The 25,322-nt window shown below is 40.2% G+C and overlaps 1 protein-coding gene across 2 annotated transcripts in view; it reads left to right on the forward strand.

Moving 5' to 3' along the window:
- The window catches only part of NCK2 (NCK adaptor protein 2), a 93,694-nt gene that overhangs the window by 22,822 nt on the left and 45,550 nt on the right, over nucleotides 1-25,322 (forward strand). The window contains exon 2 of one of the 2 annotated variants that reach the window (XM_068423465.1): nucleotides 10,266-10,337. The exons of the other annotated variant lie outside the window; for it this stretch is intronic. The gene's annotated coding sequence lies outside the window, so the exon portion shown is untranslated. The remainder of the gene's footprint in view (nucleotides 1-10,265; nucleotides 10,338-25,322) is intronic. 2 annotated transcript variants of the gene reach the window in all.

The following is a 25,322-nucleotide window of genomic DNA, read 5'->3' on the forward strand; positions in this document are numbered from 1 at the left end:
TGTGAGTCTTGGTGTAAGAAGCACAGCCTGGAAGGTACAACCCTAAATATAGGCCCATTCATAACAAATGCTTTACTCTCTCCTGAATTTGATATCATGTTGATAGCAGAAGCACTCCAATATACGTACAGTGAATTCTGTCTGTACCTTTGAAAGTGTTCTCTCCAGTATATGGATGGATCAGGGTTAGAAACTTTGCCTAAATCAGTCTGCAATTTTTCATCATCCTTCACTTATATTTATTTAAAGGTTTATATGTCTATTCATAACAGAGATAAAGGTTTCTAGTTAGAATGTAGTTACTAACCAATATATATTGCTTCAGTTATTTGGCACGTGCAGTTTTTTCTTTAGTTTAGTAGCAGTCTCTTGAATAGTTTCATTTAAAAAACAGATAAACTTGTATTTATCTGTAGTTTCAAAAGCCTACAAAGAAAGAAAACAGAAATCTTTGTATTTTTTTCCTTTGTTGAATTAAAAGGCTATTTTTCCCCCCACCTCGATCGTTGTCTGTGTTAAAACCACAAATAAACAGAATCCTGTGGCAAGGTTCAGCAAACTGAAATTGCCACATAATGAAGCAGTAACACAGACACTTCCAAGCCGAAAGGGAAATCAGCGGTTACAATGGTTTAAGGAAAGCAGCAAAAGCAGCAAGAAATCATACTCTTGAATTAAAAGCCCCGAATACTATTTATCACTGCTACTTAACACTTAAGTGAGGGAGAATATTGTTTTCTTTTATGTAGGTTTTAGATAAATTTAGTTTGTGCTTCTGGGAGGTTGGCATGTTCTACTGCTGCTGTTAACATTTGGTTGGGAAAAAGAAGTTTTGGAAAAACCAAAGAGGTAGTGGAGGTTGTAGAGGTAAGCAGAAATCTTTTTAATTACTGGAATCAATACGTCTTATTTCTAAGAAGTGAACCTGGAAGCTATTATCTTGGGGGGCAAATTTGGACAAGGTAATTGGCTTTGACCTTTTGCCAGATGTCTAATAGTTCTTTTTCCCCTCTCCCTTGTGTCCAGATAAATGTCAGGCCTTTAGGTTTTTGTTCCCTTGTTCTGGTTTCAAGTGTGAAGCTGCTTATGTATCTAATCTGCGCTTAAAATTATTTCCACTTCTAACCCCAGTAGGACTCTCTTTTGGGGTATTCAGACAGAATTGACATAATTGGATTTCTGCCCAGATACTGTATTTAGATAGCTTCGGAGATGCCATTAATTTGACAGCTGCCATAGGAAATCTTTGTTTTGACTATTGTTACAGGGCCTGCAATGTTTCTATTGCATTTTCATTTGTAGTCTGCCACTGAATTGGCGTGATTAAAATGAGTAGAATAAGACACCATCAAACATGTACAAGACATGAAAGGGAGACAATCAGTGCTGAAAACCTCAGAAGGTAGGCTGTTGCCAAATTTTATTTGGGTATTATGAGATTTTGGAATATCTAGTTATCTTTCAAATAGCAATAATAGCAGCGCCTGCGGCTAGGGCTGCTGTATGCTGCGGTGGAACCAAAGCTGCATTAATGTTTCTCTTCTTGTTGTCAACCTAAAGCAAAGTTTCTGGGGCAGTTCAGCCAAAAACTGCTTCAACAGTTCCTGATGATTAACTTGGAAGAAAAAGCAAGCGTTTTGGGGGACACTGTGTTCTCGGAAAGTGGCGATCCTAGCAACGCAGGTGCTTGTTCCTTTTCGCGGATATGAGGAACCTGGTGGTTTTGTTTTGACCTGCACATTGAAGGTGTGGACCTTGGGGACTGCCGTTCTGCCATGTCTAGAGAGGACAGTCACGGTACTGCACGTCACTGACTAGCATGTACCACATACCAAATCATATAGGAACCAAAGCCACTTCTGAAGTCCAAGTGTTTGTCTTCCACTTACCTTTTGCTCTTAGTTGTGAATCACAGAATCAATCAGGTTGGAAGAGACCTCTGGGATCATCGAGTCCAACCATGTTAGTTATGATAACCCTTAGTTATGATAGTTTTGTACTTCAACTGCTTGAAGTTTGTTGTTTTTCTTCAATTGGGCCATTGGAGCAGACTCAAACTTAAAGACTGAAATGCCAGTTTTTCCCAGCCTTTGATATACAAATGTATTGGGACAAAAATGTCTTGCTTCTTCCAAGGAAGATAATTTTCACCAGGGCATTACTGAGCTTTAACACCGTTTACTATTTGAGCATATTGCAGTTACAGTAAGGGGTTTTGTTTTGTGGTCTTTGGGTTTTTTTTCCTCTCCTCCCTCAATTTTACTAATGGGTTCCAGTTTAACATCTGTTTATGTGAGTTCTGCAGCCCTGTGCTTTTCAACACTGTAAATGAAATACCGAGTTTGAGTAAACAATAAATCTTTCTACTCTTTCTGCTGGTGGTGGTTGAGAGAGATTTCTTCAACTTGTTCCCTCAGTTGAAGTAATTATAGATTTCTTCACCTGAGGGCCAAGGTGCCTGGACTTCTTTCTGTCATCCCTTCAAAGTGAAATGGCTCTCATTTATGCTGACAGTGCTTCAGATGCAGTTTGCCTGAACAGCTTAGGGCAGAGCTTGCATCCTCTTCAGAAAGAGATACTCTACTTGGACAGTGATGCCTACAGCATCATTGTACGCTCGGTGGCTGTGCACCTGGAGGAAGGGTAAAACTCAAACACCCTTAGCAAACAGGCTCAGGTGCAGGGAGGGATTGCTGCAGCTGTTGGTGATGACAGCTTTTACAGCAGGTGGGGAGTGCCCAGACCAGACCTCCTTCCATCAGCCTAACGTTCCAAGTTGCCACTTTGCAGTTGGAGAGTTACCAAGAAGTTTCTGATGATGTTTTCCTTGAGGACGTCAGTCAGGATCCGCTCTGTGCATTTCCTCCAGTTCCCTGTATCTACCTGGTGCTTTCAAAGACAACCATTGACCTTGACCTATCCCTGTTAACGTCACCTTATCTGTATATTTTAGCGCTGAGACAGTAGTAGCACTATTATTTCAAGTTCAGACAGTGCTGTGTTGAATGTACACGTAGAAAAGATTTTCTTTGGACTAAGAAAGAATGAATAATTTATGAGAACAGGAGGGTTGCAGTCAGCCTTTAACTTTGAATTGCCAGTGGGTTAAGTCTGCCTTACTTGACTCTGCTGTATTAGTGATCTGTAGTCTCTCTGTAGCCACTGCTACATTCCACTTTCTGTTACTTCTCACCCTAAAGCAAATCTTCTCTAACTGTGTAGGTGCGAGATTTATTTGCTTATTTTACACATTTGTCTCCCTAGTAAAGAATGGTAAGCAGGTGTCTCTGCCTAGTGCTTCTCTGATAGTGTTGCATCCTCCTGTGGTAACTAATTCATCGGAATCTGTGGTTTTCACTTCTCCAAAAGGCATCTATGAATGCCTTTTTTTCCAGTGGAGGTGTACATTTTCAGTAATTTACATGTGCAGATTACTGTAAAGAGTATATTAATATGCTGTTTGTAGTCATCTTTCACAGCCTTGAAATCCATAAGTATTGAATTAAAGGCTCTGACTCTACTGGAGAGGTTTGGAAGAACTGGTATGGTTTGATGGGTCATATATGTCTTTATGTAAAACATTTTAATGGCAAAGATGCAATAGGAAACATAGATTTGTGAAGGAGCTGCTTGGGCTTATGAGTTGTTAACCACTCAGGTCTTCCAAGATTCTGAGCTGATTTTACTTAATGGAAAAACTGTTATTGTGCAGTTTCTACAAACAAAAAATTAAAGTATTAATCAGAAAAGGGCTGAAGTTCCACTGGAACAAATTATTAAACTATATGTACAAAATACTAATTTCTAAAGTGCTGAAGAAAGTTACCTAACTAAATGCTAAGATGTTTCTAAAAATCAAATCTGTAATTTGAATAACAAGGTATCCTATTAAGGAAACCAAAATAATTATCTTGTGTTCAAACTGTGGCCTGAGAAGCTTGCTTAGTTAAGCACTACCTAAGGTTGAAGTCTAATCCTTTCCTTTCCTTAAAGATACCATGATACAAAGTTGAACAGCCTTGGTAGGTGTAGTTCTGTTTCTGCTTATCTGTCTGCAATTATAATTGGTATTTCAGGTATTTCAGCATACATTTGTAAGGGTTCTTGCTGTGCTTAGAGCTGTCCTAAACATTACAGTCCTTATAGTAAAGAAAAAAATAGGAGAATTGAGATAAGATGGACTTTGAATACTTAACCTCTTACAAATTGCTCTTGAATAAGGAATGCTTAAAAAACCTGGGGCTGTTTTGGTGGCACAGTACCTTTGTTGTGTGCCTCCTTCAGCTTGCAGAGAGTAACTGGACACAGCTTCAATTATTATGGTGCTCGATTATCAGTTTGAAAGACAGATGTTGGGGGGGTTTTGTTGGTTGTGGTTTTTCTGTTTGTTTTTGAGAGTGCAATATTACATATCCTCTCAAAGAGTGTGTAGCCTTGCTGGGGGGAAGTTTCCTGGTCTCCCATTCACAATTGCTCCACTCTGTTCTGTGGGTTTTTTCTTTTTCTCGTGCAGGGACTGCCCTGAAAGTTTGCAGCTCAGCATAATCAATTTTGAATTAGCTCAATATCAGTAAGTGTCAGGATGGAAAATCCTGCTTAAGCCAGGAATTAAAAAATTTGCATATTACAGTGAGTTTAGGTAGTACTTTGGTATCAGTATTAGTTTTTTTAATAGCTCAGACTTTTGTGAGGAAACTTCTAACTGAGAGAATGTAAGAAGCGTGTGATTCTTAATAACTAATGTGAATCTGTACAGTATGTGTTGTAGAATTCTTAGCAGGTGCAGTCACTACCAGATAATAACCCTCCTCATTTCTTTCCAATTTAAAAAGATGCTAGTCATGCATGTATTTGGATTACAACTACAGAAGAAGCTGGCAATGGAAGTTGGTTTTTGAAATACAGTATTTATTTTAAACATTGATATTATTTAGAAAATGAACTACTTGTGCTTCATGAGTAGATTGGGAGTTGGTAATTGTGCAGGTAGATGTAAAAAAATATTCTTGTTTTTTGAAAACATATCGTGTACACACCAGTCTACAGAGCATGTGTGTTTGACTGCAGGAGTTAAATGAGAATATAGGTCAGCGTAGCCTCTTTGATTGCATGTGGTTCAAGTGTGAGCCATTGCACGCTTTCTCTAGCTGTGTTCCTCTCCCTACCCACCCCCCCAAGTATATGTTTATTTAAAAAAAAAAAAAAATTGTTTGAACAACCAGTGATGCCTCCATGTCTAATCACATCCTCTTTGATTCAGACACTGGGAGGTGTGTTACAGCTCTTGCATGCCAGATAGCAGCACAGAGAAGATACACAACCGCTTGCCTGTGCACTGTTCAGAAGAGACCCGAATTTCTTTGGCTAACCTTTACAGCCTGTGGTGATGGCTCCAAACCTGGGCCACTTAAAAAAGCCCGTTTAAACACAGAAGTTTGTCTTGCTTCAAGGGCTAGCCTCATTTTCACAGCTGGCATACAGGCTTAAATATTTTTCTGGCTTTTTAAGTATCTGGCAGTCTTTTCTGCATGCAAGGCAGTGAACCTGTTCTTGTGCCCCATTTCACTTGCTTCCTTGCCATTAAGGAACCACAACCTTAGAGAAGAAAAACTTAGTTGTGTAGAGGAAATAGCATGAAAGGATTTTAATTTTTTTGTTTGTTTTCAGAATGTTACACACATTGTAATGCAACGTTGCAATTTGCTGCCTTTTTGAAACCTTACATACGATGTGAATCCAGTCTTGCTTTCTGTTTTCTATGTTCCACACCTTGTTTTAAAATGTGGTATTTAATAAATGCCTTGACTTATCTGAGTTAAAGAATAGTTGCATATTTTAACATTACCATTTTCTTAGCTTTAGAAGAAGGTAATATTAAGTGAGTTTTGTGAGGATATATATGAATAGGAGGTTAAAATACTTAAGCATATACTAGAATAAACTTGGTGGGTTTCTTTTCCCTTTAAGCAAATTCAGGCATTGAGCTTTTGAGTGCTTAAGCTGATCTGTCTGCTGCTCTGTGGAACTGGATTGTGCCTGTCTGCATAGTTAAAAGGTTTTGAACACAGCCTATTTTGAATTAACTTCATTTGAAATATCTGCCTAATGGAGAAGTCTTAATGGAATACTTTAATAGCCCAAAGTGGTTACCTGCAATTGCTCCAGTGTATTTCAGTCAATTACAAAGGAAGGCAATATTTAATGTTGGAGTGGAGCTAGATGGTGTAATGAACTGGCAGATTGCCAGCTTGATCTTCTCCACAGGCGAATTTGTATTAATGTGATGCTTTTCATTTGTTCTCCAGAAGGTCACCAGTAATACGTCAATTGTTGAATTTTATCATAGTTATTGGAGCCACTTGAATGCCTTACCATTGGAGTTAAAATTCCCACTCTGTGGTACAGGTTTATGGTCAGGTCATTCTTGTATTAGCATATTAAGCATCAAAGACATTATTTTGGCTATTTCATGTCAGAATTTAAATAGGAGGTGGTCTTGTATTGGGAAGAGAGCCTGAGAGAATTGTCATTGAAATAGTCGTTGTAAGGCTGAATCTGGTTTCTAGCCATGGGGATAAAGAAAATGGGGCACATTAGAGCTATTAGTGGAAGGAAAGGTGGTTAATAGGTTTGGATGTTACTTGTAATATAATCATTACAAGAGCACTAAATTATTCTTAAGGTTGCAATCTTTAAAGATTACACAGTTAAATATAAGATGCGTATTATATTAGATGTTCCTGATATTAATCTTCTAGTGCTTGCTTGGAAGCATAAGTTCAAACTTATTATTTCTGACTATTCAAAAGTGATTTTTACTGTGGGACTTGTATAGTCCTTGTGTTTGGAAGACCTTGGTCTAGGAAACAAATGAGAGTGAGGTTGCTCTTCAAACATAGACAAATTTGTCTGTCTACCTTGCATGTTTGTAACCATGTATTCATCCAGTTCCTATACTCTGCCATTTCTGTTCCTTGCTGTCATCTTCTGTTCCTCTGCGCTGGGCCTCGCGGTAAGCATAGGCTATGAAGGCAGTCATGAGCGGTAAGGAACCTGTGCCATTCTGCATGCAGCAGGGCTGATGTTACTGCAGTAGTATTGGATTGAGATATGACAAATGGATGTCACGCCAGATGGTACAGAAGTGATGGGCACTGATGATACCATGGGACACAACTGCCCAGCTCTGTGCCTCCGTTTGCTTTGCTGCCTTTCAAAAAAGTTGTTGACTTCATTTCCCAGGTTTTCTAATGTTGCGCCAGTTTGTCCTTTGGGTGGACAGCAAGCGTTTGCCACGTGTGCTCCAAGGCTTTTGAAGGTTGATGGAGATTGTTTTGTACTCTCAAAGTTTAACTACTCGTTCCCTGTCCTGGTTTTACTATCAAATACAGCTGTCTAGAGTCCTGGCTGGTAGAACACAGCAGCAGAACCAGAAGACCCCACCTACAGTGCAAACCCTCTGCCTGGGGGCAGATGGCCCCAAACCCTAACCACTGTTTCTGTTTACTGCCCTTTGAGAAGAAAGATCTTGAACTTCTATAACTGAAAGATTGTTTCAAGGAACATGTTTAAAGAATAAGTAAATTATTTGCGGTCCAGGTTTCCATTCTGACTTTGAGTCACTCTGCAAGTCACAACGTTGCAGGCAAAGCTTTGGGCTGCAGGGGTGTGTGATGGAAATTGGTTACTCTTCTGGGGAAGTGACTCTCAGTGTGACTCGAAGCAAAGTGAAGATTTTACCAGGAGAAAAATAGAAATGGAGGTTGAAATGCAATGAAATTTTGCCCAGAGAGGACAGAGACCAGTCTGCATCTTGCATGCCTGTGTCTATTAGATTAACAGAGTTTTCTTTCAGTCAAAGTGTTGGTAAGGAATGAGGTTTTCTTGTTCATCTTCTTCCTTTGACTCTTTGTACTATCACCATTAACATTCTGAGCTACTTTCAATGTATGTTAATTGAGCTGTGAAAATAAAACCATTCTTGCTGTACAGCAGGAAGTTAGCATTGTTGTGTTGAGATAAACACGACTCATTCTTTTCTTATGTGTTTAGATGGAATTTGGACTCTTATTTTCCCCAATTGTACTTCCTCTCCAGTTGGCTAATAAATACAAGGTTAGGTTTTCAGGTATTGATGATTAACAGTACTGTTTTTCAGCTGACTTTCAAACACAAGTTCTATACGTGAATGTGCATTTGTGAAGGTGGGAGCAATAACTGAGAGAAGTGTTGGGTATTTCTTTAAGGAACAAAACTGAAAAAAAACCCCAAAGTCAGGAGCTTGGTACGGTACTTCAGTGGTAGATGGTAGCGGGCAGTAGATTATTTGTGAGGTAGGATGGGGAAAGATAGTATTCTTCAGAAGATCTTGCAACAAAAAAAAAGAAATTACTTTTATTTTCTCACTTTTTCCCTTTAATATTAAAAATGTTAAAAATTGACAGGAGAAAAACATGTACTACCAAACATTCAGCTGGTAGGAAAATAATCTGCCCTGCCTTAGGGTTTTAGTGTTGCTTCATTTATTAAAACATCTTTCCCATTTACTTGAGATCTGTCCTATAATTTCAAATATAGAAGAGTTTTCAGCGAGGACACAGTTAAGGTCTGTAACTGCGTAGGAAAATAGATATAGCAAAGTGTGGTTTTCTGTGGTCTGTGTCTGTGGAAAGCTGAAAACCCCGCTGGGCAGTGGGGCAGCACCCTGGCAGAGGATAAGGGAGCAGGGCACCCTCCAGACCCGTGTGCTCTCTGCTCTCACAGGCATGTCTTCATTCAGGCCCTCAACTGGATTGGGAGACTTGTTCTGTTTGAATGATGCTTCCTCACAATTTGCCCTTCTCTGTTTTGTTACCTGGTGTGTTTTTCGGGAGGGCTAGCAATGCTCTGGCTCTCCTTGCAGCTGCTGGAGAGCAGGGGGTGAGCTACTGAGGGGCAGGGACTCTCTTGTGCTTTATACGTTTACGCTTAAGTGTTTGTCAAACTGTGGGTTTAGTAGTTCTGTTACTCCACTTATTAATGAGTAGAAGTCTAAACCTCGCTTTTAATCTGTGTAAGGTATTTTTAATACATTTGTCAGTACTTTTTTCCCCCCCCTTCATTATGCTGTATGTGATCATTGGATGAATTGCTCTTTTTAATAGAATTTCTTTGTAGGATGCTTTTGTAGAGCGGCAACTGTTTGGAATCTGTTCAGAGAAGACTTTGAACAGAAACATTTGTGCATGAGCGGCCTCAGGTTGTGTAGGAGTGGCAATCTGTTGTCCTTACGAGCTAGGGGCTGCAGCGCAGGAAGACGGGTCAGAATGTTTTCCTTCTCTTTGAATTGGATCTTAATGGGTTTACACTGCCTGAATTTGTCAGACGTCCTGTGGAGTTAGAAGCATTGTTAAAAAACAGAAACAAATATTTAAATATTTTGAAGTCTCTTCTGAAAGGATACTGTTGTGGCTAGAAATACTTAACAGAACGATGGAGGCCGGGAGGGACCTCAGGAGGCTTGTGCCATCCAGCTCCATGTCCAGGAGAATTTGAGAATCTCCCAGGAAGAAGGTCCATCACTTTTCAGGGGGCATGTGGCCGTGCTTAGCCGCCCTCGTGGTGAAACCTTTCTTCTTTAAGTTCAGCCAGAATTTCTATTAATGGAGTTCTCCAGGCCTCTGACCAACTTCACTGCCTCCTTCAGAGCATGTCTTGTTGGGTCAGTATCTTTTGTGCTGGAGGGCCCCACACCACACGCAGCAATAATCCAGCTGGATTACACATCCAAATGAGTGTGAGTGCCTCTTGGGTGGAAATAGTCCTGTCCCATAAAACTGCTGGCTATGCTTTTGCTGATGTACCTCAGTCTTCCACGTGTAACAGCGTTTCCTTTTTCTTAGGAAGTATGGGCAAGTTAAACTGGCTAATGTAAAAGTGAAGGAAACAGTAAATAGTGGTGCTTTTTATAATGTAATGTTTCTAAAACTGGGCTGAATTTTTTATTTCATTTCTTGACTGATTTTTCTCTGTATTGTGATGGCTGGGTTTGTAGTTGCTTTCTTTCCTAGATGGTTTGGATTGTGGTTAAATTGACCTTGTATTTGTCAAGAGAAGTTGAATGTGAAGATGGATTCTATTTATGCTAAACAGGTGGATCAAGTTAGAGCCGTTCTGCCTGCTCTTCAGCATCTCTTAGGAGATTTTGATAGTATTAAAACTAAATTGCCTAGCTAAAGGTCTTCTAAGTTTAGTGCTGAAGCTAAAGTATTTGTTTGTTATTTCAGATAGCGGTGTACATAACTTTGTTGGAGAGTCCTGCCTTTCACTGTCTGGATCCTTTTAACAGTGTGCCAAAGGTGAGTGGTTCAAGTTCAATGGTTATTTTCATAACTAAAGATAACGAGTGAACTGGATGTATTGCTTGGTTTTTGCTTGTATGTAGTGTAGTACTGGTGATTTTTTTTTCTTTTTAAACTTCTGGATGGATGATTAAATAGTGAGTCTTTTTCCTTCAGTGATCTGAAACAAATCAGTTTTAGCTCTTACTTTCAAAAAAAAGACAAGAAAAAAGGATAGGCTCAGATTATTAATTAAGCACTAGATATTGCTATCACTGTTTTTTGCCTCCTGTCTGCTGTTACCTACTGCTTTGACTTGGGACGTTTTCCCCTGAAGGCACTGTAGGCAGGACATGATGGTGTGGGAGGTATGGAGGAGTAGCGGCCATCCATAGCCTGTGGTGGAGCGGGCTTAATATAATTCTTTGATTGAATTCTAAAAACTAAGTAATAACTTATAAAGTATTGAGAGGAAAGAAGGTTTGTGGGTTTTCTGTGAGAGTAGAACAGAACTGCATTCAGTATATACAGAGTATTGTCCTGGTCTGGCTCAGAACACCTGAGGTAACCTAATGAAGCTGATGTTTTCCATAGGATTCATTTTGTGGTAGAGGATTCATTTTGTGGTGGTGTAAGCCTGTCTTCTTTCTGTTAATTCATGTACCCTGTTGTCTGTTTCTAGTAACTGTAGTTGATCTCTATGTTAGCAGAGATTTATTAACAGAAACTTTAAGTAAAATGAAACCTCATTACAACTGTACCAAGAAATACAAGCAAAAAGGCAGAACACTGAATGAACTTTCAGCATTGTAGTGGCTGCAGCACAGAGCAAAAAACTGGAAATCTTAGTTTCATTAATTACTTTACCAGGTGGATTTATTATTTCTTACTCAAATTCACTGTTAATAAAATAAAAATAATGTTACCTTCCTCAGAAGGAAGTTATGAAGGCACATTGTTGACATTTTGGAGCCTTCAAATGGAAAGCAATGTATGAAGTCCTTGTGTGCCTTGATATTTGTTGTGAGTTCTGTTAAATACTTGTTCAATTAAGTGTTATCAGATGTTGAAATTATACTTAACTTGTTTAACAAATTGCAAGTGAACCAGTTAGAATTAAAAATGCAACCCAGTCTTAAGTATAACATCTACATATGTTTTTGCAAATTATTCAGTTGCCTTCAAACTGAAAAGGAAATTCTGAAGTACTAGGATGGAAACTCTGAGGTACTACAGTTGGCTTTTGCGCTACATTTTCAAATTATCTGATATATGTCTTTAAATGTAATAGGCAAATTTATAACCCTGGCCTTCCGAACAGATCAGAGTATAGCCTTGAACATTTTGTATTTGTGTTTAAAGACTAATAGTGAGAAATCTTATGTAATAATTTTCTGGAGTAGAAACTCCAGTAAGTTTTCTTTATACTTTTTGTGTGTTGTGTAGGTCACAAAATTAAAATATTCTTGGAAGGGCTGTTAATATAAAACCAAAACAAACACACAGTCCTAAAGCCAATGATTCACCAAACTGTAGACTTAATCATAGTAAAATCATTCTGATTTTTCTACTAAAATTTCTACTTAAAATTAAGCTTGTGTTTTACTGACTATGGCCCAAATTTTGTATTTATTTCAAATGTGTAATATAAAACTCTTTATAGAGTTTTAACTCTGGAATCTCTTTCTTGTTTAGTTTTATAATAGTTTTCAGTTAAATGTTCTGTGAAAATAATAGTAATAAAAACAATCCACTGCTTTGTTGGAGGAAATAGGTGTTTGGAATCTTGGTTGTGGATTTAGAGTAATCTTTATTTGTTGAACTTATTTCTGTGATATTTGGCTTATTTAGTAATTTTTTCTTCTACCCTTTAAAACAAGAAGGGGGGAGGGGAACCAAACACGCCCAAAGTGAAAGTGTTTACAGCAGCTGAAGGTTTTATATACTTCCCAAAAAGGCAATGAATAGATAATAGCTCACTGAAAGGAGGAGAGGAAGAACTATTTGGACATCTCAGTTGGCAGGGAGTGTAGCGGTGTCTCTCTAATTATTATTTCTTCTTTTTTTTAAGTATGAGTACCCAGAATACTTGCTGTGTCCAATTAGACCACACTTAATTTCAGTAACAAAATTAAATCTAACTTCTGTGTTAATGTTTTATGTCTTTTCCATCCTTTGTGTGCATGTTTCTGATGGACTGTATTCAACTTGGTAAAGGTGATTCTGCAGAATATGGAGCATTCTAATGCCTTTCCTGAAAAGAAGTGAACGCATAGATATAGGTTCAGTAAAGCCTACACTTGAAATGCTTTGTTGAACCAGAATATAGGGAACCTTTTGCCCTTTGAGAAGGAAATGCAATTGGCAACAGAGTAGATAGTCACAAATTACACTCAAAATGTTCTTAAACTTCACTGGACTGCGGACAATAATGTGCCCTTATAGGATTTTATTGAGTCAGAACTACAGTGTAATTAGTATGTGGTTGTCAAGATCTGCCAGCTCATTTTTTAGCTACCTGGGCAAGCTGGCTTTTTTCAGTTGTTTGTTTTCCTCTCTCTTTATTTTTTTTTTTTTTTAAAAGGAAGAGAGCTATATGGAAAGCACCCTTTTTTTTAAAAAAAAAGCAATTTCTGCAGTTAAATTAGTATGAAGTTACAGATGAAGTCTAATGTTCTGGCAGTTTATTACAGTCATTCAGTTGTTGCAAATCTGAAACTATCCGAAGAGCATTTAACCTATTTTAGAACATCATATTGTATGTAGTGCTATTCTGTACTTTTGAACTTGTTCCTCACTCAGTTTACAGTCTTTGAACCAAAAAATAAATCACATCTTATATTTTCACAATAGAATATTTTGAAAAGTGATTGCAATATTAATATGTGCCTTGAGCAGTTCTTTTTTGTATTTTAGTGATAATGTTTAGATAAAATCTTCTGGGAAATGTTCTTTAATAGTATAATTTTTTGAGACTTCATACGCCTTCATGGAATGTACTGTTCAGTTCTTCAGGGATATCTCTCTACACAGGAGGGAGATTGATGAGATCAGAAGCAAACAGGTACAAGCAAAGTTATCAGTGTCTTAGTACTCAGCAGATTTGCCAAACTGCGATCAGATGTCAGTGGCTACAGTACCACAACATTTGGTAGAAAGCCTAGTCTGGAAAGGTACTCAGAACAACCATGAGGCAAGCAAACGCTCCTCACGATGTGAGACTGGGGTCCTGCCCCCAGCTTCTGGAAGACTGATCCTCCTCCTCATTTAAAGAGGAAGAAGCATCACAGACGTTTCAACTTGATGGAACTGTCTGCGATGCTGTATCAAAATATTTCTTGGTATTTTTCTGTGGATCAGCATGTTTGTAGTTGTTGATTTTTGAGGAGTTTGAACCCAAGGAAAACAATACCTATTCTTAGTATTTCGTATGAGTTAGTTATGGGAAATTTTGATTCTGACAGTAACTAAGAGAATGAAAGGTATGCACTGAGTGGATGTCTGTATTCCTTTCCTTTTAAAAAAAAGTTTCCTGTAATTATACCAATTATTCCACGTGCCTAAGGTGTTGATTTTTTTTGAATGCAACTTTAGCATTACTGTAATATATTTACAGACATTTAATACAATAAATGAATTTATAGAATACTGCCCGTTATGGTATGCTACTGGCATAATACTTTCTAACCCGTAATTGTGGACAGTAGGGAAGAACACTTTCAGTCCACTCCTACACCCCCATAACCACAGGTACACCCCCCAAATAAATTGATCTTCCCTTAATTATGGAATTTTAGTACTTTCTTTTTTAGCTTTTTTACTACTTTTTTTTCCGTTTCTTTGTAGTAATTGTAGTTCTTTGCATGAAAATACAGGCATGCTTCTATTTACTAATAATCTCAAAATAGATTATTAAGAATCACTTGTCTAAATTTTTTCCAGTTTTGATAGCTTCAGGTGCAACTCAGGTTTGTAGTTATCAATGGTACCTGTTACAGCCCACACATGGCCTTTGCAGTATTCTTTAACTGCAATCCATAAGGAGTCCTCATCAGAGAACACTGTACAGCTTTCATCAATACATGAAAATTCAGTTCAGTAAAAATAAAATGATGACCACGTTTTTCCTAGTGGAAGTAGTTTTGTGCTTTGATAGGCAGTATGGACTTTGGCTGTCTTCTTATCCAGCGTGTCAGTTTTTCTGAGCCAAAAAAAGCTTTGCCTGCTGAAAAGAATCTAGCATCTTGCTCATGAATATAGCTATGAGTTAAGCTATATATACAAAATAGATATATATGAGTAAGCTAAGGTTAAGCTTATGCCCAAGTATGTTCGTGAACTGAGTACAAAACACTCAGCTACCAACCCTAGTGTCTTGACCAATGTTCACAGGAATGCCACTGGTAGAACTGGTTATTGAGCCCCTATTTCTGTGGTCTCTAAATAAACGTATCCCTGCGTTACACCAGTCTCAGAAGATTTAAATACGCACTGCACTTTTGAGGGACAACTGATGTGGCTTTGAATATGATCTTGAGGAAACTTGTCAAGATAGCTTATGCAGTTAAGCTACATCACAGGGAGGGTATCCTGAGAAACTCTAAGCATTCATGACTTAGGTGATTGTTGCACATAGAGGCATTCGTTGGGGAAAGTCAGCCTGAAGCTTTCGGGATGCGGGGACTGGGAGCAGTCCTTGTGCCAGCACTGTGTAGTGCGATAGGGCTGTATCGACGCAGGGGTGGGTGAGTGATCCCAAACCCTCCTGAAGGAGGAAGCAGATGAGCAGCTGAGGCTGATGTCACCAAGTTACTCCCAAGATCTAACTGCCCCATAAAGGAGCTGTTGTCATCTCCTGCTTGCAAACACCTCCTGGAGATCCCCTCCCCTCAGGTTTCTGAGGGGTGCCGTGCCTGTTTCGTAGCTCTTTAGGGCCGACTGCTTGAGGTGGCGCTTTGCAGGAGCGGGCATGCAGACAGCGTTGTCATAGGTGACTTATAAAATCAGTTGAAGGCTTGTTCCTCCATTTGATAATGGCTGGAAGGCAGTTCTTCTGGTGTGGAGGCTTTGGGGGAACTTTAAATGTTTCATTGTGTGTGTTAGAATTGGTATGTAGTAGAAATACAGCTGAAATTGTAAAATGTGTATTTTCAGTAAGATATTCTATATAACATCATATTCAAATAGTATGTATTACATCAAATATATTAAAAAGCAGTTTGGCTTGCTGAAATACTGCCTTTTAATGAATGGGAAGAGATTGTACACACAGTTCGTCTCGTTTCATATCTGGTGAATAGTTTTGTGTGTGTTACCCAGAGGTGCTCTGGATAACTGCTGAAATTGGTGGATTTCACAGAACAGAAAATATTTAAAGGTGTGTGGTATATTTGCTGTGGAATTCTCTTTCTAATAACTCTGTTAATTAATCTTGGATTACGATTAGCGTTTGCACTGTATAAAGCTCGAATTGTACTAAGCAGAGAGGACTGAGAAAATGAGCTTGTCCTGTTTATTTTTTAAGCCAGTAGTAACATGAGGCATGGAATACCATGCATACAGGTACAAACCTTTTACAGTCTCTCTTTCTTTCCCGGATTTTGAGAGTCTTATTTTAAGACATCACAGGCTTCTTGCAGTCTCCTGGGTTTAACCCCTGCTTTTCTTTGTTCTCTCTCTTGACACCCGTTTGTTTCAGGGATCCCCTGCAGCTCTCATCCCTTCTTATTTTGGAGGCTGTTGTCTGTGTCAGCTGCTCTTAGTTGTTCCCTGTAATAGAACATCTGTGCAGCTTATTTTCTGCCTGCTCTGTCACCCTTTATTTCCCCCCCCCTCCTTTCTTTTAAATGAACCTCCTCCTGCTTTTTGATTCAGCAGCTGTATGTGCAATCCTTCCAGCAAATCCCCTGCTACTGTCATTGCTACTCACACTGGTTTTTTTCCTCACTAGTCTTGAGTCCTTGCATTTCTTTTTAGGACTTCTTTTCCCTGTGAACACTTGTTCCACCTCTTCCAGCTGTCGTATAAAATGTACCTGTAGCCTGATTTTTTTGTTGTTGTGAAATACAGACATCGTAACAGACTCGTTCCTATATGCAAGTTAAGTATCTGCCTCTGATGCAAGCAAGTTATCACAGGTGATGTGAGAGAGATCCTTTGCCTGAAGCAGCAGATAGTTTGGGGCATCTGGATTTTCCCAAAAGGCTGATTTTGAGTTCTCTGTCTTGCACAAAATCAGTAGTTTTTTGTCCTTCAGTGCTTAGCACATTCCCTGATAAGCTGGGTTGTCTCATACCATTAGTTCTCAAGTTATCACATACCAGCCCAAAAAATGCTGTTGAATAAGAGTTAGACCTCTCTTTGTATTTGATCTCTGAATTTGTTTTTCAAGATTAAACAGTCAGAGTATTAGTTTTCCGTTCTTAGTTCTCCCTCAAGATTACCAAATGGCATTTTCTACCAGCTCTGTATTTGTGTAGAATCTGGAAAAGTCTGTTCCGTTATTGCTAGAGAGAGTGCTGGTTCATGATAATGAAGGTCAGAGTGTTTGGTAAGCTAAAGCGTTTATCTCAAAAGAAAAGGGTGTGACATCCTTGGGTTTACTTAAATGTTTTGACTAGAACTACAAACCTGGTGTGTCTACGTGTGTATATATGGATCTTATAAAACTGATTTTGAAACTAGCTCCTCAGCAAGGCTTTGACAGTTGTGCTCTTCAGAAATTGAATTTACAGTCAGGGGGATAACGGAATCTTGCATTCTCAACTGCTGACTTGTGCTTCAGGTACTCTTTGGATGCATGGCTGCTCTAACATACTTTCTGACTGCAGTAAGTTACTGAAACTTCAGAAAGTCTTCACCTGTGAGCTGTAAATTTTCTCCCGTGTAACTGGCCACATCATCATGTGAAAAAAGGTGGAAAAAAGGTGGTGGCAGAGATCAGTAGGTTGTGTGACCTGCTTCCAGGCTGTGGTTCAGGAGAACTAGAGGAGAGCGATGGCACAAAGCAGGCCACTCATCAGCCTAAGGATTCTGGCCTGTAAGCGGTGGCTGGGCATCTCCACATCCTTAGTCAGCACCCTGACTAATTCTGTAGAATACTTAAAAAAAAAAAACCAAAACAGCTTGCTGTCGTCAGCGAACTTTCTGAGGGCGCACTCAATCCCACTGTCCAAGTCATCAAAAAAGATGTTAAACAGGACCAGTCCCAATACCGACCCCTGAGGAACGCCACTTGTCACTGGTGTCCACTTGGACATCAAACCATTGACCACAACTCTTTGAGTGCGACCATCCAGCCAATTCCTTATCCACCAAGTGGTCCATCCGTCAAGTCCATGTCTCTCCAATTTAGAGACAAGGATGTCGTGCGGTACAGTGTCAAATGCTTTGCACAAGTCCAGGTAGATGACATCAGTCACTCTTCCCCTACCCACTAGCGCTGTAACCCCGTCGTAGAAGGCCACCAAATTTGTCAGGCATGATTTGCCCTTAGTGAAGCCATGTTGGCTGTCACCAATGACCTCCTTGATTTCCGTGTGCCTCAGTATAGTTTCCAAGAGGATCTGCTCCATGATCTTGCCAGGCACAGAGGTGAGACTGACTGGCCTGTAGTTCCCCGGGTCTTCCTTTTTTCCCTTCTTGAAGATGGGGGTTATGTTTCCCCTTTTCCAGTCAGTGTGAACTTCACCAGACTGCCACGACTTCTCAAAAATGATGGATAGTGGCTTAGCAACTTCATCTGACAGTTCCCTCAGGACCCATGGATTCACCTCATCAGGTCCCATGGACTTGTGCACCTTCAGGTTCCTTAGATGGTCTTGAATCTGATCTTCTCCTACAGTGGGTGGTTCATCATCCTTCCAGTCCCTGCCTCTGCCTTCTGCGACTTGGGTGGTGAGGCTAGAGCTCTTGCCGGTGAAGACTGAGGCAAAAAAGTCGTTGAGTACCTCAGCTTTCTCCATATCTTGGGTAACCAGGTCTCCTGTTTCCTTCCAGAGAGGGCCCACATTTTCCCTAGTTTTCCTTTTATCACTGACATACCTATAGAAGCATTTCTTGTTGTTCTTGACATCCCTGGCCAGATTTAATTCTATCAGGGCTTTAGCTTTCCTAACCTGATCCCTGGCTGCTCGGGCAGTTTCTCTGTATTCCTCCCAGGCTACCTGCCCTTGCTTCCACCCTCTGTAGGCTTCCTTCTTGTGCCTGAGTTTATCCAGAAGCTCCTTGTTCATCTATGCAGGCCTCCTGACGTTTTTGCCTGCCTTCCTCTTTGTTGGGATGCATCGCTCCTGAGCCTGGAGGAGGTGGTCCGTGAATACTAACCAGCTTTCTTGGGCCCCTCTTCCCTGCAGTGCTTTATCCCAAGGGACTTTCCCAAGCAGGTCCCTGAAGAGGTCAAAGTCTGCTCTCCTGAAATCCAGGGTGGTGAGCTGGCTGCACACCCTCCTTGCTGCCCATTTCATGGTCTCTGCAGCCAAGGCTACCCTTGAGCTTCACGTCCCCCACCAGCCCCTCCTTGTTGGTGAGAACAAGGTCCAGCATGGCACCTCTCCTCGTCGGCTCCTCTATCACTTGGAGAAGGAAGTTGTCATCCACGCATTCCAGGAACCTCCTGAATTGCTTGTGCCCAGCTGTGTTGTCCTCCCAACAGATGTCAGGGTGGTTGAAGTTCCCCATGAGGACCAGGGCCTGTGAATGTGAGGCTACATCTATCTGTCTGTGGAGAGCCTCATCCACTTGGCCATCCTGGTCAGGTGGCCTGTAGCAGACACCCAATATAATGTCTCCCGTCGCTGCCCCCCCTTTAATCCTGACCCATAAGCTTTCCGTCAGCTCCTCTGCTATCCCCAGAGCTCCATGTACTCAAACTGATCATTGACATAAAGCGCAACACCCCCTCCTTGTCTCCCCTGCCTGTCCTTCCTAAAAAGCCTGTATCCCTCCATTCCAACGCTCCAGTCATCAGAGTCATCCCACCATGTCTCTGTGATGCCAATAAGGTCGTAGCCTTGCAGGTACGCGCACGTCTCTAGTTCCTCTTGTTTGTTCCCCGTGCTCCGTGCATTTACATAGAGGCATTTCAGTTGGGCCCCGGACGAAGCTGCCTTTCAGCCTGAAATTCCTATCTGTGGCCCTTCTGGGGGCCAATGAAACAGTGATGGTATGGTCACTTTTATTGAAACTCAGTAACATTTATATTAATCTAGAAGTAATGAGAATTCTGTGGCTAAACTTCCAAATTTCAGACCTGTGGTTTTGAACCCATTTTTCCTTTTATTTAATTTTGGTTCTAGTACAGTTATTAATCCCCACAGTCTCTCTCCATGTTTGGAAAGTATTTGGCTGCTATTGTTTCCCTTTCACATTTGTTGATGCATTTTATTGTTCTCTGGCGGGAGTGAGGAAGAAAATGTGTCCGTGAGCATGTGAGGATAGAAAGTCTCATCAGTGTAAGAGTACATAACATTTCTGGTGAAAGGGAATGTGATGTAGCAGCCAAAGCCAAATGTTTAATTTTGAACCAATTTGTTTATTGCAGGGAGATTTTATTCAGAAAAGTGAGCTGTGCAGAAATCTCTGGCAGAAGATAAAACAGGAGGAGGAGATTTAGAGGAATTTTGAAAGATTCAGTCTTGTTCAAGCGTTGGAGCTGAGTGGGAATAAAGGATGAGAGTCTGGTGTCGCCAGGCAATGTTGGTCTCTATGAATGTATATTTTGCTCATAGAAATGTAGACTCTTCTAATTGCTTATTGTTGGTTTTGGGTAACTGTTGCTATGGAAAAAGTCAGATATTCCTAGTCTTTATCCGGTAAAAGTTTACTTCCAGAAGCTTATCTTTTTGAGCAGCAGTTCTGGTGCAGTGGAAAATCACATTGGGGTAATAGCAGTGGAAAGACTTTTTAGGTTGTCTGTGTAAACCGTCTTAGAGCAGCTGACAACTGAACTGCAAGGTAAGAGTTCAGAATAAGGAGCATCTTCCTAACATGCTTAGAGCAGCCTATGTTCTCTGGAGCACACCTGCCAGAAGAGTTTCAGTAAATCCCCTTTCATCCTTTTCCCCCTTCGGTGAATGATATTTCTCTCTTGGTTTTGTGTCCCTCCGCTTGGACTGAGGAATTAACAGTGGCTTGCTGCTGTAATTGTGTGGCAGAGCACTTACAAGTACTATTTTTTGGAAGAGGACCTCATTTGAACTGGAGGAAGATATCTAAGAAATAATTTGATTGAAATAAATGAATGCTGCCATCATTCCAGACCAAAGATTCAGTCTTTACTTTAAATTTAAAGCATTTTTAAGAGCTATAGGACAGGTCGTTTTGAAGCCTGTTTTGTTTGGAAAAGTGTGAGGGATAGAGTTTCCTCTGCACTTGCGTTTTGGGAGCGGTAAGAGAGGATTCCTGTCTGGCCTCTGAAGAGCTGTTAGATGGAAGGAGAACAGATAACTTCAGGGAAAGACTGGGATGGCCCTTTCTTACCTGGGCTGATACTTTCACAGAGTCACAGAATGTTAGGGATTGGAAGGGACCTCGAAAGATCATCTAGTCCAGTCCCCCTGCCGGAGCGGGATTGCCTAGACCATATCACACAGGAACGCGTCCAGGCGGGTTTTGAATGTCTCCAGAGAAGGAGACTCCACAACCTCTCTGGGCAGCCTGTGCCAGTGTTCGGTCACCCTCACTGTAAAGAAGTTTTTCCTCATATTTAAGTGGAACCTCCTGTGTTCCAGCTTGCACCCATTGCCCCTTGTCCTGTCAATGGATGTCACTGAGAAGAGCCTGGCTCCATCCTCGTGACACTTGCCCTTGACATATTTATAAACATTAATGAGGTCACCCCTCAGTCTCCTCTTCTCCAAGCTAAAGAGACCCAGCTCCCTCAGCCTCTCCTCATAAGGGAGACGTTCCACCCCATTAATCATCTTCGTGGCTCTGTGCTGGACTCTATCTCGCAGTTCCCTGTCCTTCTTGAACTGAGGGGCCCAGAACTACTTTCCTGGTTGTGTAGCATTAGCACAGCAGTCAATCTGACCAGCAAGAGACTTGTGACGCTGCAGCATTCACTGACATCTCATATAAGATCCAAGAGTGTCTCTTCATTTAAATTGTGCTTTCTCTTGGTACGTGTCCTATCAGGAAGTTAAAAGGATAGCTTTCCGAGTAACTGTCTCGTGGTCCAGTCTTCTTCAAGATGTACAGATTTATACAGGAATAAATTTAATGGTACTAGCTGTCTCTTAATGAAATCTAACACTATCTTTCAAGCTACCTCTTTGGTTACATACATAAGCACAGAATCAAGAATGATATCTTGTGTCCGGTGATTATTTTTAGCTGTACTATTCAAAGACCCTGCTTCTAGAAAGTAGCTTTTTGCCTGAGAAACTCTCCTAGATATGAGAAATATGTGTTCAGTAACTCCAAATTCAGGGAAAAATCTGTAGAACTTTGCCTTGAGAGTTAACTTGAGAAGTATCTTAGTATTTTTTTTTCTCTGCCATGTGCTCTCTTTATATTGGATAAAAATTCTGTCCAGGTGACCTGGTAAAAAATATCCAGAAGTCTAAGAATTTATTCAGTATTTGAAATGACAGTAAACTGGAAAGCTCACAGGAACAGAGTCTGAACAAAGCCCTTAAAATACTTAGTGCTCTGTGAGCTAGAAAGTTAAAAATTGTTTTAATATACATATTTTTCACATTTTCCTACTGTCATAAGGTAGATTGAATGGGGTTTTTTGTAAAGCAGTTGATAAACTGCTTAAGACTATAAAGTGAACATTGTCTAGAAATGGACAGTGTACTCTTTATTTTTTTTTTTTTTTTCTTCCTTGAACAGCTTTGGTTGGGAATAAATGCGTTTTTAAACTGAACAAACATTTCTTCCTCTTTCTAGTTAAAAAGTGGATATATGATATTTCAACAGGGGAACAGAAGGTCAGCAGTTCAGTTTTATTTTCAGCATTGTATAGACAGTTTAAAGTGAAATCCCTTGAAAAGTAGGTAGCAGTGTTTCAAGGGATTAGTAGTAAAATGTAGCAATCCACTGTGATTCTGAGCTTTGTCCTTCTGTGCGAGATCAAGGTTAAACTTCTTATGTCTGAGGGCTGTTCTTTGTTTATACAATACATAAATGTACTAACACTTCTAGTGAAGTGTAATTCCTGCAGACCACTGAATGTTTGAGCTAGGGGAAAAGAAGCAGCAATGGAAGCAAATAATTCAAACGCCTTTTTTTTTAATCTTGAAAGAAATTCAAGCATGTGTCCTTTATAAAATTTCATGGCGTTCACCATATCCTGAGAGGCTGGCTATTTTAATTTCAAGGTGAGAAGGAAGGTTTATTGATAGTGACGATGGAAGTGCATGAACAGCAGTATGCTTAATTTGTTCTTCCACGGAGCATGTTTCACCAGGCTATCATATAGATAATATTACCTAAATGTCCTCTCAGTAGAGTGTCTTTTTTTTTTTTGTGATCTTGTGTGCTTGGCTCCCTCCTACCCCTTTTTTGTAAGGGACTGTGGAGAGGTTGGTAGGTATAAAATTATCTGTAATTTTGTCTTGTCTAGACACCTGATGAACATTGCATTCTTCCTGGACTTTCCCCTCTCTTCTGTATAGGTGGTGTGTGTTTTTTTTTTGTTTTCATGTATTTCCAAATGTGTAGGTAAGCTTAAATGTTGTCTGCTGGGAGGAATGGAGAGATAATAGTCCAGAGCAACACCGACAAACATTAAGCTTATCAGTGTCTCTGACTTGGTAGAAACACCCGTAAAACAACGTGGAGATGTGGCCATTAATCATTGCTGCTGTTTTAGAGGCAAGACGAGGTCTCTTTTCCCAAAAGTTTCCCTTAGTGCAGTTGAGCTGTTTATTAGCTGGGTGGGTTTTCTGAAACGGCTTTTAAAAGAATTCAGGAATGCTCTTTTCTGACCCTCTCACTGTATTTATCCAAATGTGAGGCAGCGTTTGGGATTCTTCTGTGTTTACTCTGCAGCCAAGAAACATAGGCCAAAAAAGCTCCCAGTTTGTCTCATGCTCTTTGCAGCTGAAGGGTCTGTAGATATCCTCTCTGCACAGCCTGCGTTTTACCATTGCTAAAATGTGGAAAACCATCACTCTTGTTGTCAGTGCCTTCCAAATAAACCAAGAAGCAGCTTTTTGCCCTGATAGTGGAAAAAGTCACTGCAGATTGGGTCACCTGCAATAGCTGCATCTGCGTAGGCTGCTGACAGAGGCAGAAGAACCTGCAGCCGCTGTGGGCACCTGCCTGAGCCCTGCCTGCTGGTGGAGCTTGCAGTAACAGATGCAGGGAAGGGAGGTTGAGGGCAGATGGCACAAGCGTGTTGGGGCTAAAGGCTGTAAGAAGGGGCAGGTAGGAAGTTGCTTTATATTCGGCTGTTACTTTTTTTTTGTCTTTCAACAGACTAAAACCAGCGATGATAATAATTCACGCTATTTGAGTTTTCTGATAAGTATATAATAAGACGGCATGAAAAGACGCAATTTTGTGTAGTCTTCAAGATATGGGGAAATACCTTCTTCGAAAAATACCATCTGGGCTGGATGAAGCACTAATAAAATTATCTAACTACAAAAATCCTCTCTTGGTGTTTTCTGCCTGGTCTCTAGAAGGCTTCCAGTACTGTCTGTTAATCTTTGTCCTGCTTTCCAAATGTAATAAAAATGCAAATTCCTTAAAAACCCGCCTCCCCCCACCCCCCCCCCCCCCCAATAAGCTGAAATATGTTTGGTTTTTTTAATCCCTTAAGATTGTCCTTAACTGACTTCTTAATAGTCATCCCACATTTATGGAAAGACTTGAGTGAAGTGGTTATAAGGTCTTTGCCCTGTCTGTTGGTGACCATACTCAGTTTCAGCTTAGCTAAAGACCTATTAGAGTGTTTTCTCTGTAACTTCTGTTATCATTATCTATCTTTTAAGCATAGGTAAGTTACAAGGCTCCTAACTAGTACTGCTAAACTTTAACGTATATTAATATAATACCAGCTTGTTCCTGTATAATACCAGCTTTTTGTCCTTTGAAACAGAATTTTAAATTTAAATCATCTGTCAGAAGCTAAAAATGAACATTGCCTACTTTATAATAGGCATGCTGTTCCAGAAATGGTATAGAGATATCCTTTTCTTTTTAAGTAAGACATCAAAAGATTTTTAAAAACTCAGCTTCCCAAAACAGCAGAATGCTTATCACATAAATAGGAAAGGTAGTACTTAGTGTTATGTGTTTTAAAGACTGTCACATTAAGCATTTGTATCTTGAACTGCCCCAGACCAGAAAATTTTGTGGCGTAGCAGTATTACTAATAAAATTTAAAAAAATACGCAATTGGGAAGGTTAGCTTGTATGATGGTCACAACATGACACAGAGTGAACATTGTATAAAATTAGGGTGGTATTGCATGAATTAATAGAAGGCCAGAACTCGGATTTGTGTTCTTTTAGTGCTGCAGCAGCCTACCTTGTAACAGCCTTGATGGCTTTCTCTTTCTACTGCTAGAGAGGCAGCAGGCTGAAGTATCTGCTACTTTCTCGAATAAATGTTAGCAATTTTATTCTTATCTAATAATATTTTCCAGAGTCTTACTGTTGTGACAGCATTGTGTCCTTTTCTTGCAGCTTCAACTTTTTCTGAGACGGTATGCCTCAAATTATGAAGCTGTATTAGTCTGAATAATGGGCAGCCGTGACTGTGAGGTGACCTTGGCTTACAAGAAAGGAGGAAAGATGTGAGCTGGGGGATTGCCCTCAGTGCATTTGTTGTGCTTGGCAGCCTCTACCTTTGAGGGCATCCCCGCTGCTCTTGCCTGGTAGGAGTGGGTTTGGAGAGCTGGAAAGGGTCTAGGCATCACCTACAGGCATCAGAGATGGTCATCGCTAAGACTCTGGGCTGCACGCAAAACGTGTGAGTCTCGCTGAGGAGATGCATGCTTTGTGATTAAAACTATTCCTTTTCCTTAAATGGTGAGCTTAGATTTT

The sequence above is a fragment of the Nyctibius grandis genome, chromosome 2 (assembly GCF_013368605.1).
Source record: "Nyctibius grandis isolate bNycGra1 chromosome 2, bNycGra1.pri, whole genome shotgun sequence".
NCBI classification, from domain to species: Eukaryota; Metazoa; Chordata; class Aves; order Nyctibiiformes; family Nyctibiidae; genus Nyctibius; species Nyctibius grandis.